Here is a 17,430-nt window from a genome sequence, read left to right on the forward strand (position 1 = left end):
AGCACTTAAAAGCTGTGATGAAATGGTCTCTCTGTATGCTTTTTGAAAATAAAGTCAGTAATAAATCATATTTACAATGCTTTTAAACATCTTCCAAGTAGAATCCCTGTTAATTGGTTTTATGTACTTGAAAATGGACACCTCAGTATGCAGGCCATAGGTTCTCAAGATAATATTCCAAGCATTCTTGTGCTTCCATATTCTTTATTTAAGCATCTATTGTGTCCATGATGCTCAGAGGTGAAGACAGGAGGTCTGTGTTAGGAACTCTTTGCTGAATCAAACATACATCTGATTTTTTTTAATTTTATTATTTAAAATTTTGATTAACGTGCAATATTTGCATATTTTTATGGCAGAGTCCCTGTGGAATGCTGTCACCCCTATGGAATGCTGGCACCCATATGGAATGCTGACAGAGGCTTTGTCTACTACTCCACAGTACTGTTCCATAAGAATCATTTTTATAAGTTGCTTTCTTGTTTTCTACTTTTAAAATTTTCTATTATCATGATTTCTTTCTTTTTTTTTTTTTGCATGTGTGTTCTGTGCCCACTGTGATATTCATACAGTTTTTTCTTATAAACACCTGCTTTGATGATTATTTTAAGGTAGGATTGAGATAATTGGATGGGAAAATGCATAGGAAAGAATATTTAGCTGTATATAATTAACAAATATAAGAAATAAATTGTAGTCTAAAGGAGTATATGACATCTTGATTTCAAAAACCAAGTTGTGGTTCCTGACTCTTCCATGTATAAATTACTTGATTTATTTTTCTCAAGTCTAGGATTGCAGTCTTTATAAAAGATAAAATTATTTCCACATTAGCTTCACTGGCTTGCTAACCACTGGGGCATCATAGCCAGATGTACACTGTGAATTGGAAAGTTTGCAGAAAATTCAGATGTTAACTTATAATTCTGATGATGATGGTAGTGGTGGTGATATTAATGACTAATGATTCATGATGCTGAGCAATTCTCTGATACTGAAGTAGAAAATATCCCTCGATAAAATCAATAAGGGAGAGAGGAAATAAGATGGTGGCTGAGTTGATGTTCCAGCACAACCATCTTTGCCAAAGGGAAACCAATTTGAACATTTATTCACAAGAGCTCACAAGAGCTGTCAATTCACAAGAGCTATAGAAGCCAAGTGAGAGACCACGGTGTCTGGACATATAAACATAATGACAGCAATAATGAAAATAATATAAGAAGGAAAAAGTTTCCAATGTCATTCCTCTCCTAGCTCAAGAAGCATAGCTCAGAAACTTATTTCTTGACACTTACTTGGATAGGAAAAGGGAAGTAAGTCAACACCATAGACCTGAAACCTAGCCTGAAGCATATAATGATAAAATCATTGCTGGCCAGAGGAGTCTGAGTCTGAACTCCCTCAAGCCAGTCAGCTAAAGAACCACCTCCAGCACTACTTTTCCAAGAGAAAGTTGAGGAAGGTTCCAACTTCTGGAGAGTCGAGCAGGAAAGATAATTTAGTATTCTACGTGGGTGCTCAGAGCCGGACTCACTTTTTTTTTATTTTATTTTACAGGCAGAGTTAGACAAAGAGACAGAAAGGTCTTCTTTCCGTTGGTTCACCCCCCAAATGGCTGCTGCGTCTGACGCACTGTGCCGATCCGAAGCCAGGAGCCAGGTGCTTCCTCCTGGTCTCCCATGCGGGTGTAGGGCCCAAGAACTTGGGCCATCCTCCACTGCCCTCTCGGGCCACAGCAGATCACTGTACCGGAAGAGGAGCAACCAGGAATAGTACCTGGCACCCATATGGGATGCCGGCGCCGCAGGCAGAGGATTAACCAAGTGAGCCATGGCTCCGGCTCCTAGACTCACTTTACGAACTTGATGAAGCCTGAAGGAGAATACCCCCAGGTCAGTGCTGGTACTGACTACAATTACCATAGCATTGGGGGACTTTCAGTGTGTATCATTGCTATCATCACATAGGCCTGATAAGATCTGCAAGATTATTCAGGGCTTGGTGACTATAAGATCCAAGTGTTATCCTGTTTAATGCCATCATCGGTTATCAAGAGGTTGCCCTTAACACCCAACCCCAATCAGGGAGATTCATTGTCTGGAGTATTGGCACAGAGCTGGGTACCCACTTAGGACTGTGAGGTATTCCCACCTCCCCACCACATCACAGGCTCTGGGGCTCAAACTGCCAAAGTGGAACATCCACAGGCAGCTGGCTCTGGGATGACCTCTGCTGTCTCAGTGGATGGGGCAGGATTGCAGGACTGAGAATGGAACCTTGCGACTCTGGGAGCCTTATGCATTATGACTGTGGGAATTCTGTGACTGCACAACAGGGCATGGGTGTCACTAGGTCTTTGAGCAATCACTATGTCTGGCTTCAGAGGCTCAGAGTTCCCCAACTACCTGAAATGGCTCATTGTAGAAGAATCTCTGCTCGAACTGAGAACTGCACGGATTGCTTCTGAGGTTCATGTTCCTGCATGGACAGTGGTTATAACCACGTGAGATAACCCAGGCATTTATCACCTTGGAAGAGAGGAGGTAAGTACATGCTTATGCCAGCAGACATGATCATACCCTGCCCCTTGCCAACAATAAAGATTTACAGTGCCCATCCTGGGTGTCACCCTGGACACTCATCCCACCATTGAGTACTGACCAGAGAATCCTGGCCCCATCCAGCACAAGCCTCTGGATATCTACTGAAGGTGCATGCACTCCATTAAGCCAAATAGGCACAATTCAAAGATAAAAGGCATCATAGGAGAAAAGCAAAAATATTTCCACAAATACCTAAAAATAAATTTGGAAATATGAGAAACAAGAACAAAGAAGACAATACCACTCCCCAAAAGTAACATAACAAAAATTCAATAATAGAATTTGAAGACAAAATAATTGATGAAATGCCTAAAAATGAATTCAAAAGAATGATCAGAAGATTACTCAGAAAAACTGAGAAATAAATTCAGGAGATAAAGAAATCAATACAAGATATAGCTGAAAAATTTTGCCAAGAGATAAAAATATTGAAGAGAAATCAATCTAAAATATTAGAAATGAAGAACTTTAAAATGTCAAATAGAAAATACAGTAGAAAGCCTCAAAAACAGACTTGGTGAAACAGAAGAAAGAATATCTGAACTAGAAGCAAAAATCTTGGAAAAAGACAAAAAAGAAGAAAAATAATAAAAATAGAAAAGTGTTTAAGATTTATGGGATAATATCAAATGAATAATTCATTTCTTAGGGGTTCCTGAAGGTATGGAAAAAGAGAATGGACTAGAAGACCTTCTCAGTGAAATGATAGCAGAAATCTTCCTTAATTTAGAGAAAAAAGTGACATCCAAGTATGGGGCCAGCACTGTGGCACAGTGGGTTAAAGCCCTGGCCTGAAGCACTGGCATCCCATTGGGCACCGACTCTAGTCCCGGCTGCTCCTCTTCTGATCCAGCTCTCTGCTGTGGCCTGGGAAAGCAGTGGCAGATGGCCCAAGTCCTTTGGGCCCCTGCACTCACGTCGGAGACCAGACGTCAGAGACCAGATGTTGGAGACCAGGAGAAGGCACCTGGCTTTGGATTAGCTCAGCTCCAGTCGTTGCAGCCATCTGGAAAGTGAACCAACGAATGGAAGACCTCTCTCTGTCTGTACCTCTCTCTGTAACTGTGTCTTTCAAATAAATAAAATTTTTAAAAAAAGGGACATCCAAGTATGGGAAGTACATAGAAGTCATAACAGATATGATTAGAAAAGGTCATAGATCATTGTAAAAATTAAGAAATGGAATAAGAGAGGAAGCAGGTGGAAGGGTAGAAGCATGGAGGGAAGGAGTATATAGTGGGAGGTGTCACTGTATTCCTAAATCTGTATATATAAAGTACATGAAATTGTTTACCTTAAATACAATATAAATTAAATTAGATTAAATTAAATTAATAGAAAAGAAAAGTATTAACCATGACATATTGTAGTCAACTCTTAATGGTAAATCATAAAGAAAAGATTCAAAAATGTGCATTAGAGAAACACCAGAATACCTTCAGAGGATCCTCAAATAGAATCATAGCTGATTTCAAATCAGTATCCCTATAGGTTACATAAAAATGAAGAGACATGGTCCAAGTCCTAAAAGAAGCTGTCAACCCAGAATACTCTACCCAGTAAAATATAAATGAAGGTGAAATAAAGACCTTCCAAAGAAACAGAAATAGAATTTGTCATCAAGTGTCCAGCTTTAAAAATGATTCTTAAAGATGTGCAACACACAGAAACAGAGAATGATAGTCATTAATTATGAAAGAATGTGAAGGCAAGTAATCCTTAGTAAAAGCACAAAAGAAATCCAAAGTAAACAATAGGGATACTTAAGGAAAATGTCAGGGCCAAGTCCTTACTTACCAATAATAACCTTGAGTGTAAATAGCCTAATTCTCTAATTAAAAGACACAGGCTGAATGGATATAAAAAAAAAAAAAAAGACCCATCTATTGGCTGCCTAAAACAAGCACATCTCACCAACCAAAATGTACATATTCTGAAAGTGAAAGGATGGAAAAAAGTCATTCCATGCTAATAGAGAGTAAAAATGAGCAGGTATAACTATCCTAATATCAGAAAAAAATAGACTTTAATACAAAAGCTGTCAAAAGAGACAAGGTATTATGAAATAATTAAGGGATTAATACAACAGGAAAATGTGGCTATAATAAATGAATATGCACCCAATGCCAGGACACTTGGCTATTAAAGTCAAATGTTAACAGGGAGACATAGACTCCAATAAAATAGGAATGTAGGACTTCAACACTACATTTCATCAATGGACAGATTAGCTAGACAGAAAATCAACAAAGAAACAACAGATTTAATCTACACCATGGACATATGGACCAAACTGACCTAACTAATTTCTACAGAACATTTCATCTCACATTTGCAAAAAAAAAAAACATATTAATTTCATCAGTGTATGGGACTTTCTCTAGTATAGACTATATGCTAAAGCATAAAGCAAGTTTCAGCAAATTAAAAAAAACAAACTGAAATCAAATCATGTATCTTTTCTGACCACAAAGGAAACAGAAACATGAAATAAAGAGAACTGTAGAAAATACTGCTGATGAACATAGATGCAATAATCTTCAGCAAAATTCTAGCTGATTGGATCCAATAACACATCAGAAAGATCATTCACCTGGATCAAGTTGCATTTATCCCTAGTATGCAAGGATGTTTCAACATATGCAAATTAATAAATGTGATGCATCATACTAACAAATTGAAGAATAAAAACCATATGATTATCTGGATAGATGTAGATAAATCAGTTGATAAAATACAATATCCCTTCATGATAAAAACCTTATGCAAATTTGGTATAGAAGGAAAATCCATCAACACAATCCAGGCAATGCATGAGAACACCACAATCAGCATCACACTGAATATGGAAAATTGGAAGCATATCCACTGACATGTGGAATAGAAAAGGATGCCCACTTTCACCACTGATATTCAACACAGTTTTAGAAGATTTAGCCAGAAACATTTGGAAAGAAAAAGAAATTAAATGGATAGAAATTGGAAAGGTGGAAGTCAAATTATCCTTGTTTGCAGATGCATGATTCTATTTATAGAGGAATCAAAAGACTTCAGTAAAAGACTATTGGAACTCAAAAGAGAGTTTGGTAAATTTGCAGGATATAAAATCAACACATAAAAATCAATAGCCTTTGTATACACAGACAATGTCATGGCTGAGAAAGTACTTCTAAGATCAGTCTCATTTACAATAGCTACAAAAAATAAAAATATCATGGAATAAATTTAACCAAGGAGGTGAACAATCTCTGCAATGAAAATTATAAAGCATTAATGATAGAAATTTAAGAAGACCAAAACTGGAAAAATCTTTCATGTACAGTGATTAGAAGAACTAATTTCACTAAAATGTCCATACTACCAAAAGCAATTTAGAGATTCAGTGTGATCTCAATCAAAATATCAATGAAATTCTTCTCAAGTCTTGAAAAAATGATGCTAAAATTCATATGGTAACACAAGAGACCCTGAATAGCTAAAGTAATCTTATACAACAAAAACAAAACTGGAGGCATCACAATATCAGATTTTAAGACATACTGCAGAGCAGTTGTAATCAAAACAGCCTGATACTGGCAAAAAAAAATAGACATGTAGAGCTTTGGGACATAATTGAAACTCCAGAAATTTATCCACACATCTACAAACAACTGATCTTTGACAAATGTGCTAAAATCAATCCCTGGAGAAAAGAAATTATGTTCAACAAATGGTACAGGAAAATTGGATCACTGCATGCAGAAGTTTGAAACAAGATCCCTCTTACATCTTATACAAAAATCAACTCAAAATAGATCAAGGATCTAAATCTATGATCTGATACCATCAAATTACTAGAGAAAAAATTGGGGAAATTCTGCAAGACATTGGTATAGGCAAAGACTCTGATAAATCCCAGAAGCACAGTCCATTAAAGCAAAAATAAACAAATGGGATTACATCAAGCAGAGTCTTCTGCACTGCAAAGGAAACACCCAACAGAATGAGTAACTGATAGAATGGGAGAAAACATTTGCAAACTATGCAACTAATAAAGGATTAATACCCAGAATGTACACAGGGCTCAAGAACTATAAGAATAAAACAAAAATCATCCAGCTAAAAAATGGGCAAAGGATACAAACACGTACTCTTCAAAGTATGAAATACAAATGACCAACATGTACATGAAAAAATGCTCAGGGCACTTACCATCAGTGAAATGGAAATAAAAACTACAATGAGTTATCATCTCATCCCAGTTAGCATAGCTATTATCCAAAAACAAAAAAATCACAAATACTGGCAAGGTTGTACAGAAAAAGGTACACTAATACACTGTTGGTGAGAATGCAAATTGGTACAATTTTTATTAAAAACATAATGGTGATTCCTCAGATATGACTATAGCAGATCGATTCACAATAGAAAATATATGAATCAACCTAGATGTCCATTAACTGATGACTGAATAAAGAAAACATGGTATATATACATGATGAAATATTACTCAGCCAAAAAATGATGAAATCCTGATATTTGCATCAAAATGAATACAACTGATCCAGGATGCTGAGTGAAATAATCCAGATACAGATAGATAAATATCATAAGTTTTCCCTTATTTGTAGTTAATATATGGAGAGAGTATAGGAAACAACAAAGAAAGGATTCTCAAAGCTGAAGAAAAAGAATCAAATAACATGTAAAGAAGTCAAAATTTTCCTGTTTACAGACTTCTCAGCAAAAACTTTCTAAGCCTGGAAAGTGAGATGAGATACACCATACTGAAGGCAAAAAAATGTCAGCCAAGAATATCATACCAAGATACTAGCCTATAGTTGCAAGAGATAAATAAAGACAAACAAATAAAAAATTAGGGAATTCATTACCCTCAGATCTGTTAGACAAGAAATGCCAAAGGGGGGTCTTCAAAATGCTAACAAATAAGAAGAAAATATCAAAAGATAGAAACTTTACTGGGGCCGGCACCGCGGCTCACTAGGCTAATCCTCTGCCTTGCGGCGCCAGCACACCGGGTTCTAGTCCCGATCGGGGTGCCGGATTCTGTCCCAGTTGCCCCTCTTCCAGGCCAACTCTGCTGTGGCCAGGGAGTGCAGTGGAGGATGGCCCAAGTACTTGGGCCCTGCACCCGCATGGGAGACCAGGAGAAGTACCTGGCTCCTGGCTTCAGATCAGCGTGGCGGCCACTGGAGGGTGAACCAATGGCAAAGGAAGACCTTTCTCTCTGTCTCTCTCTCACTGTCCACTCTGCCTGTCAAAGGAAGGAAGGAAGGAAGGAAGGAAGGAAGGAAGGAAGGAAGGAAGGAAGGAAGGAAGGAAGGAAGAAACTTTACTGGAAGGTGACCTATAAAAAGAGACTCAAGGTAACCTAATTTGGTAAATATGGTGTGCTAAACAGTCATCTTTAGTGTGATGACTAAAAGTAAAACAATTAAAAATGCACCTACATTACAATATTTGGAGATAGGCAACAGAAAGAAATAAAATGAGATATCATGAATTCAAAGTCTGTGACAAAAATGAAGTACAAATGTGTAGTTCATTTTTAGTATTTCATGCATATTTGTTGCTTTTTTTCTAACATTGTAATCCATGTTAAGTTTTCTTCCATTTAAGAAAAATCTTGTCATAACAAATAGACACTTTTGTAGGTCTGATTTAACCACAAAACAAAAATATACTTAATTTGTTGACCAAAAATTAAAAGCAGGAGATCAATACACACTTCTAGAGAAAATCTCTTAGCCACAAAGGAAGACCAAGAAAGGAAGAAAGGAAAAAAATAACTACATTAAAACTAGAAACAAGTATGAAAATGGCCATAGTAAGACCTTGCATTATCAGTAACTACCTCAAATGTAAATGGATTTGATTCTCCAATTAAAATACAGAAAAATGCATAAAAATAAGATCCATTGAAATGCTGCCTACAAGAAATTCACTTCACTTCTAAGGACACGCACAGGCTGAAAGTAAAAGGATAAACCAATATAAGGAATTATAATCCCAAAGAAAGAAGCAGTATTAAGAGACAATGAATTTGTTATACAATGATAAAGAGTTAATCTGGCATGAGTTACTAACAGTTGTAAATATATGCACTCAACATTGGAGCTAGACTCTCATATAATAGTAGTAAGGAACTTTACCATCTCACTTTCAGAAATGGAAAGATCACTTAGACAGAAAATCAACGAAGAAGTAGATTTATGTTGCATCCTAGAACAATAAGAGCTAACAGATGCCAACAGACACTGTATGAAACAGCTGCAGAATATGCATTCTTCTCTGGCATGCCTCACCTGCAGTGTTCAAGTTGCTGTTAGAATACCCACACCCTATACCAGAGTTCTTGGGTTTGAGTCCTGGATGCAGGTCCAATACAGCCTCAGCTAATGCACACAGCTGGGTACTTGACACCCATAAAGGAGACTTTGATGGAGTTCTAGTCAACTAGCTTCAGCCTGGTCCACCCCAGCTATTGCAGGCTTTCAGGGAATGGACCAGCAGATGAATGATCTCTATGTATTTATTGATCTCTCGCTCTGTCTCTCCTCTCTCTCTCCTTTCTAGAAATTACAAATCAATATCATTGATAGATACAGATTAAAACAAATACCCATCAAAATACTAGCAAACAGTATCCAACAGCACACTAAAAAAGATTATTCACTGTGATCAAATGGGATTCACTATAGGTATACAAGGATGGTTCAATATTTACAAATCAATAAACACCATATTCAACATCAACAGAAGGAAGGACAAAAATATCATGTAAATCTCAAGAAATGTTGAGAAAACATTTGAAAAAAGCTAATCTACAGGGATGGGCATTTAGCATAGTGGCTATTTTGCTCACATCCCATATCAGAGTACCTGAGTTTGAATTCAAGTTCACTTTTAATTCCAGTTTAGTGATAATACACACTTTTGGGGGCAGCACTTGATAGCTCAATAATTGGGTACCTACCACCCATGTAGAATCCCTGGATTGAATTCCTGATTTCTGAGGGACTAATCCAATGGATCAGAACTCTGATCTCCATATATCTCTCTCTCTCTCCCTCTCCCTCTCTGTCTCTCTCTCCCTCCCTCCCTCCCCATGTATTTTCTTCTCAACTGAACTAATAAATAAATACATTTTTAAAAGATTAATCCATTTACTTGATAGGCAGTTACAGAAATAGAGGTGGAGAGACACAGAGAGATCTTCCATCAGCTGGTTCATTCCCCAAATGGCTACAACAGGTGTGCTTTGGACCAGGCTGAAACCAGGAGCCCAGAGATTCATCCAGGTATCTCACATGGCTGGCAATGGCCCAGGCACTTGGGCCATTCTCACTGTTTCCCAGGAAGAGCATCGAAGAGCTGAACCATAAGTGAAGTATCCAGGACTTAAACTGATGGCCAAATGAGATGTCAGCACCACAGGCTTTGACTTCACTTGCTATGCCACAACAGCAGCTCAAATAAATACATTTTAAAACCCCAGCAATTTATTCATGATAAAAATGCTGAACAAATTTTTATAGAAAGAATATACCTCAATATAATAAAAGCCAAATATGGTAAGTAAACTAACATTATATTCAATAGTGATAAACTTTCTAAGATATGCAACAAAAAATACTGCTTTCACCCATCTTATTCAATATAATACTGAAAGTTCTAGTCAGAGCAAGTAGGCAAGAAAAGGAAATCAAAGGCTTACAAATTAGAAAGGAGGAATCAAATTTTTACTGTTTGCAGATGACAGGAATTTATATATAGAAAACCCCTGACTATGCAAAAAGCTATTATAATAAATACACAAATTCAGCAAAACTGCAGGACACAAAGCCAATGTACAAAAAATAATAGCATTGTAATAAACGTATGGTAAATTAACTGAAAAAGAAATGTAATTTTCTTTTTTTTTTTTTTTTTTTTTGACAGGCAGAGTGGACAGTGAGAGAGAGAGACAGCGAGAAAGGTCTTCCTTTGCCGTTGGTTCACCCTCCAATGGCCGCTGCGGCCGGCGCGCTGCGGCCGGCGCACCGCGCTGATCCGATGGCAGGAGCCAGGAGCCAGGTGCTTTTCCTGGTCTCCCATGGGGTGCAGGGCCCAAGCACTTGGGCCATCCTCCACTGCACTCCCTGGCCACAGCAGAGGGCTGGCCTGGAAGAGGGGCAACCGGGACAGAATCCGGCGCCCCAACCGGGACTAGAACCCGGTGTGCCGGCGCTGCTAGGCGGAGGATTAGCCTAGTGAGCCGCGGCGCCGGCTAGAAATGTAATTTTCAATACCTGCAAAAATATCAAAATATTTAAGAATAAATCTAAAAAGTAAGGTGAAATATCTCTACAAAGATAACAGTTTGATGAAAACACAAAAAAGTGAAAAGTGTAAGGCATTACATTAATTAATTTTGAAAAAAATTATAAAGTTTCAGTCATTAAAACAGCATGGTATTGTTATAAAACTAGACACACAAATAAATGGTATATGAAAAAGGCTTTAGAAGTAAACCTACAAATCTGCACACTGATCTTTGCAAAGTTGCTAAGAACATGCCTTAGAAAATAATGTTTCAGCACACACTGTGGAACCATTGTCTAGATCCTTATATTTTAATATGCAAAAAAAAATTAATGCAAAGTGAATCAGTGGCCTATATGTAAGGCTTGAAACTTTGAAACTACTGGAATAAAACATAAAGGAAATTCTTCAAGACATTGGAATAGGCAAAGTGTTCTTTTTTTTTTTTTTCTGTTCATGTACAAAAAGCACAGAAACTAGAACCAAAGCTAGACAAGCAGGATTTAATCACACTATAGAGCTTCTTCACAGCAAAAGAAGCTGTGGATACAATGAAGAGATAAACTCTAGCATGAGAAAAAGTATTTGCAATTACACATCTGACAAGTTTATAACCAGAATATATAAGCTAATCAAATAATTCAATAGCAAACACATGAAGTAATCCAGTTTAAAAATGGGTCCTATACAGAGTTTTCAAGGGAAGATGTACAAATGACCAAAAGGTATGTAAAAAATGGTAATAAATACTGATCATCAGGGAATTGCAAATGTAAAATACAGTGAGCTGTGTCCAGTAAGATTGGCTACTAACAGAAAACCAAAAAAAAGAGCAGAAATCAAATGGTAATGCAGATGTGGTGCAAAGGAAACACTTGCACACCATTGACAGGGATGTAAATTAAGACAGCTCTTGTGGAAAACAGTACTGAGATCCCTAGGGAAAAAAAAATCTAAAATTAGAACTGCTAAGTGATCAAGCAATCCCCCTTCTGTGTGTATATAACAGAGGGAAATGAAATAACTCTCTGAAAAGGATATCTTTACTCAAATATTTATTGCGGTATTATTTACAATAACCAAGAAATGGAAGCAATCTGAGTCTACCAACAGTTGAATGCATAAAGAAAGTGTGATATATCTACACAATGGAATACTATTCAGGATTAAAAATGAATGAAATTTTGTCATTTGTTACAACATTCATGAAATTGCAAGGTGAATATGTTAAGTGAAATAAGCAAAGCACAGAAAGGTAAGTACTGGATGATCTCAATCATATGTGGAATCTAAAAAGTTGATTTCATAGAAGTGAAGGGCATAATGGTGTTTACCAGACACTGTGGAAGAGGAGGCTAGAGGGAAGGGTGGGGAAGTTTGATTAATGGCCACATAGTTATACTGATATAGGAGTAAGAAGTTCTCTTGCAGAGCCGTGCAGTTATAGAAATTCACAATATGCTTGATATCTCTCTAAATGAAAATACTAGGGGATAGGATGTTGAATGTTTTCACTATAGAGAATTGATAAACATCTAAGATAGAGATGCAATTCTTAATTGGACATTATACATGTATGTATGCATGTTGCATTTGTCAGTTAAAGATTTTTTTTTAAAATCCCGACTAACTGGTAACAATCTTACATCAAAATGTATAAATATAGGTCAATCTGAAAATTCTTAACATTCATTTATCCTTTAGTAACACTAGATGGATGAAGTTTCAAAACAAATTCACTATCAAAACTACCCACAGTTTATATATCTCTGCTTTAATATACTATCCGTCCAGCATTATGTTTAATTCCTATTTTCTCAATTTAATGAAAAGAATCACTGTTATTATATCATATCCTACTTTATTCACGTTCCCATATTTTTTAATTATGCATGTTGGGGTGAGCAAATTTTTTAACCTATAAACCTTTTCCTTAATGTATACAAATTTCATGCATTTCATATATACAAACTGAGGAACACAGTGATTCTTCCCAACCTACCCTGCTTCCTGCCAGCACTCCCACGCTTCTGCCTCCTCCTTCTCCTATTCCCCTTCTTAGTTTTTTACAAAGATCTATTTTCAATTAAATTTATACAAATAAATTAACCCTGAACTAAGTAAAGAGTTCAACAAATAGCATGAATTACAAAAAACTTGTCCCTCAACAGTGGAGACAAGGACTGTTCAAGATCATTGCATCTCAAAGTGTCAATTTCACTTCTATACTTTACATTTTAGGTACTCTATTATTTACCACAGATCAGGCAGAGCATATGGTATTTGTCTTTTGGGATTGGCTCATTTCACTGAGTATAATGTATTAACCCATTTTCAGTTGATGGACATCTGGATTGATTCCTTATCATAGCTATTGTGAATTGAGCTGCAGTAAACATGGGGGTACAGATAACTCTTTCATATGCCTATTTCATTTCCTCTGTGTAAATTTCCAGGTGTGGGATGACTGGATAATATGGTAGGTCTATAGTCAGATGTCTGAAGTTTCTCCATACTGTCTTCCACAGTGGCTGTACCCGTTTACATTCCCACCAAAAGTGGATTAGGGTAACTTTTCCAAGCTTTACTACACATGTATAGATGACCATCATTTTTTCCTGATAACAAATTGAATTTTGTTTTGAAATATTCAGCTAACTTGGGTTAAATATCTGTGTATTGAAGAATGCAAAATGTAGTCTTATCAATAACCATCATGTTTTTCAATTCAGAAAGTCAGTCTGGAGTATAGCACAAATGGAGCATGCCCAAGTATTTTAGTAACTATTCAACAGGATAAATAAGATCAATTAGAATATTATCAAGTGTAGTAATAGTTCACTGGGAAATGATTGATTTTCTATTTTATTTATTTATTGTAATTAAAAAGCAGACTTTAATAAGTGAGAGATTTCAAATACAAAGGATGTATTTTTTTGTATATCTACAAGTTTTTTGTATATCTAGTAAAATGTAATTTGGGAATTTGCTTCCTCAAATATAATACACAATTATATCCTTTGTCCATCCACGTGATTGTAAGAATAAGTTAGGATGATCATTCAAATGAAAACATTCATTGTTAAAAACATCTATCTGTTCACGTTACACTTTCCTAGTCTGTCTCATTCTATTATTTTCAAACCCAAGGATTATACACCATTTATCATTTCAGTCCCAAATAATTGAGCGTAGTGTCTACTACCTAGTAAAAATTAAGTATTTTGTTATATCAATGCATGCCACTGTTTCTGGTGCGGTAACATAGATGTTTCAGTAGAAACTGAGTAAAAGTGTTTATTTGATGAAATTGACTGCTCAATAATTTATTCTTCCCCCGGATAGTCTACCTCAAATAAAGTTATATAAAGGATTTTTTAAATCTCTTCACAGTATAGGGAATAGAATAGGATATTGACATTTTAAAAATTTATCTTCAAAATTACATTTACTTCTAGAGAATTTGAACATATAATCAATGTTTTAGAAAATAGGAGTAAAAGAAAAGGTTACACATGCTGCAATTTCTATTTGCATAAGACAACTACAATGAATGGTAGAAATAGGGAGAGATTTATCCTCCATCATTTCATAGTATAATTCACAGTCATGGTAATATGTCTTTACATACTTTCTTTTCATGGCTTTTGGGATCAATTTATGAAAGGGAACTCATTAAATCAGTAGATATAGGAAATTTAGCCATTCTTGGTGGTCAATGAAGACCCACAAAGGAAGAAATAGATATGTTGCAACTTTCATCATATAATGAATTGCTCTTTTATTAATCCATATGCTGAGCTTTTATCTTTATTAAATATTTTATTTGTATTTCCCTTGTTTATCTCCAAATCATCACTTTCAATTATAATTTTGTAATAGTTTTCAATGAATTTCTAATCAATTTAATCAATTATTTTGAAGGAAATCTACTCTGTTTAGTGCTAAACTCACCCATATGAGTTTGTACACACATACACTCATGCATATACGCATACACACATGAATATATATTCATATAAGATTATATAAAATACAAATAAATACACAAATATATAAAATCTTCATGCATGCAAATGTGAAGGTATAGTGCACATGGAAAAAATGTGTTCCCTAAATCTTATCGATAACTGCCCTGTTAATAAATAATTTTTGATGAGAAGACAAAGAATGTTTAAAGTCAAGTCTCTGTTGCTTTAGCCATAGCAATGTGACTTTGATAGCCAACAGACCGTGAGATTTATTTTAGCCTCGTGACTAGAAATGGACTCACATGGAGCAGTTAATTTTATGTTCCCCAGCTTCTCTACTTAGAGTCTTTGTTTCTAGATGATTTAATTTGCCACTAGTCCTAATTTCATTTGGGTGAGTGAGCTACGGACAATTAGGAAAAGTCTGCTTCAACTCAAAGTCAACCAGTTTGTTTATGTGTTTTATTTTGTGGTACATTTTCTAAGTAGTTTTCCTGGAAATTCTAGTCCTGCAAGCATAAATTTGTTATATAGCAAGATTTAATGTATCTTGTGACATACTTCTGCTATTTGGAGTATTTCTACTCTGAAAGCACTTTTTCTTGTCTTTTTTAGTTATAGTCCAGTTGATGCTTATAAATTATACTTGGGTTGGAGTTTTTTTTTAATATTTGCCTATTTATACATATTTGTTAATATTGTCTATTCTAGAATGAAAAGTATAGTCAGAGGTCAATAACATTTGAACCTCATTGTATTAAAATTCAATTTACAGATTTATTTTGAGAATTTGGGTTACTTTTACTTCTAAGATTGCAAGAGCAGATAACCTGAACCATGCATTACTATTTGGTAGCTTTTAAATTTGAAGATTATTTTCCATCCCCACTAATGTTGCTAAGGTTATGTAGAAAACACAGGAGGTAATCTGATAAGAATCTTATCTACATATATTCATCTTACCTATTTTTTCTGGTGATCGACACATGTGTATTTTATCCACATACAATTACTCTTTACCAAAACTTAAGGAATAACTTAGTTTCTAGGATCAGTTTGCTTTGGTGCAACCATGAATTTCCTTATTCAAACTGCCTAACACAAACAGTCAGGTTGTATGTTCAAGTAAATGTGTACCTTGAAGTAAAGCTTCAAACAAGATGTTATCAGATAGCTCAGTGATCTTACCAAAACAATGATTTATTTCCTAGCTGTATGCTTCTCTTCTCCATTGTAGTGAAAGTCACACTTGATAGGGAAAAATAATGGCCAGAAATCTCCAAGACTACATGTTCCCTGTTTCATAATCAGTGAAAAAGAGACTGATTGTCTGACAATCACCATTTCCAACAACAAATGAGAGGTATACCTGAACAAAAAATTTAGGTCTGGGCACATAGCTGAATCTATAGATGAGGTGATTACAATGAGTCAAATGTCATATTCTTGAGTTGCTCCAATCTTGAATCAATAACTCTAGCCAGGAGATGAGGTAGACTATCTTACCAATTAGTTTACATAATTGAAAAAATGAAGGATCATCAGTTCTATAAGATTAATGCAACAGATAATAACGAGAGAAAAAGTTATTATCATTAAAACATTCAAATCATAATAATCTTTATAAAAAGAAAATATGAATAAAATGACATCTTAGATGCATATCAAAATGTTGATCCTTGAATAAATTGACTTGAAAATAAAAATTACTTATTTGAAGTCTAGTACCTGCTAACACTAACCGATAGAATAAATAAAGGGGAGAGTGATCCAACATGGGAAGTGAGATACTCAGCAGACTCATAGAATGGCAGATGTCCTAAATAGCACTCTGGCCTCAGAATCAGCCCTAAAGGCATTCAGATCTGGCTGAAAAGCCCATGAGAGTATTTCAGGCATGGAAAGTCAAGACACTCTGGCAAAAGATCTCTGTGAGTGAGATCCCAGTGGAAAGAACAGGTCTTCAAAGAAGGAGGTACCTTTCTCTGAAGGGAGGAGAGAACCTCCACTTTGACTATGACCTTGTCTAAACACGATAAGAGTCGGAGAACTCAAGGGGCTTCCATAGCCTTGGAAACTCATGACTGGAGCATAGGGAGATTACTGATGCCATAGACAGGAGTGTCAATTGGTAAAGTCAACAACAGGAGTCACTGTGTACTTACTCCTCATGTAGGATCTCTGTCCTTAATGTGCTGTGCATTGAGATTTAATGCTATAACGAGTACTTACACAATATATTTCACTTTGTGTTTCTATGGGGGTGCAAACTGTTGAAATCCTTACTTAATGCATACTAAACTGATCCTCTGAAAAAAAAAAAAAAAGAAATTATCAATTCCCAACTTGACTCTCACTGGGATTAAACATGACAATAGGTCTGATCTGATTTCATCATCATTTAAAAAAATCATCTATTATTTTTCACTTTATGTTTCTGTGTGGGAGCAAACTGTTGAAATCCTTACTTAGTGTATACTAAGCTGATCTTCTGTATATTAAGATAATCAAAAATGAATCTTGATGTGAATGGAAGGGGAGAGGGAGTG

At 35.8% G+C, this 17,430-nt stretch overlaps 1 long non-coding RNA gene across 2 annotated transcripts in view; it reads left to right on the forward strand.

Moving 5' to 3' along the window:
• Positions 1–2,357: 2,357 nt before the first annotated feature.
• The window catches only part of LOC127493030 (uncharacterized), a 49,769-nt gene continuing 34,696 nt past the window's right edge, over positions 2,358–17,430 (forward strand). For both annotated transcript variants that reach the window (XR_007922951.2, XR_007922952.2), the window contains exon 1: positions 2,358–2,546. This is a non-coding gene — a long non-coding RNA (uncharacterized lncRNA). The remainder of the gene's footprint in view (positions 2,547–17,430) is intronic.

The sequence above is a fragment of the Oryctolagus cuniculus genome, chromosome 5 (genome assembly GCF_964237555.1).
Source record: "Oryctolagus cuniculus chromosome 5, mOryCun1.1, whole genome shotgun sequence".
Classification (NCBI taxonomy): domain Eukaryota; kingdom Metazoa; phylum Chordata; class Mammalia; order Lagomorpha; family Leporidae; genus Oryctolagus; species Oryctolagus cuniculus.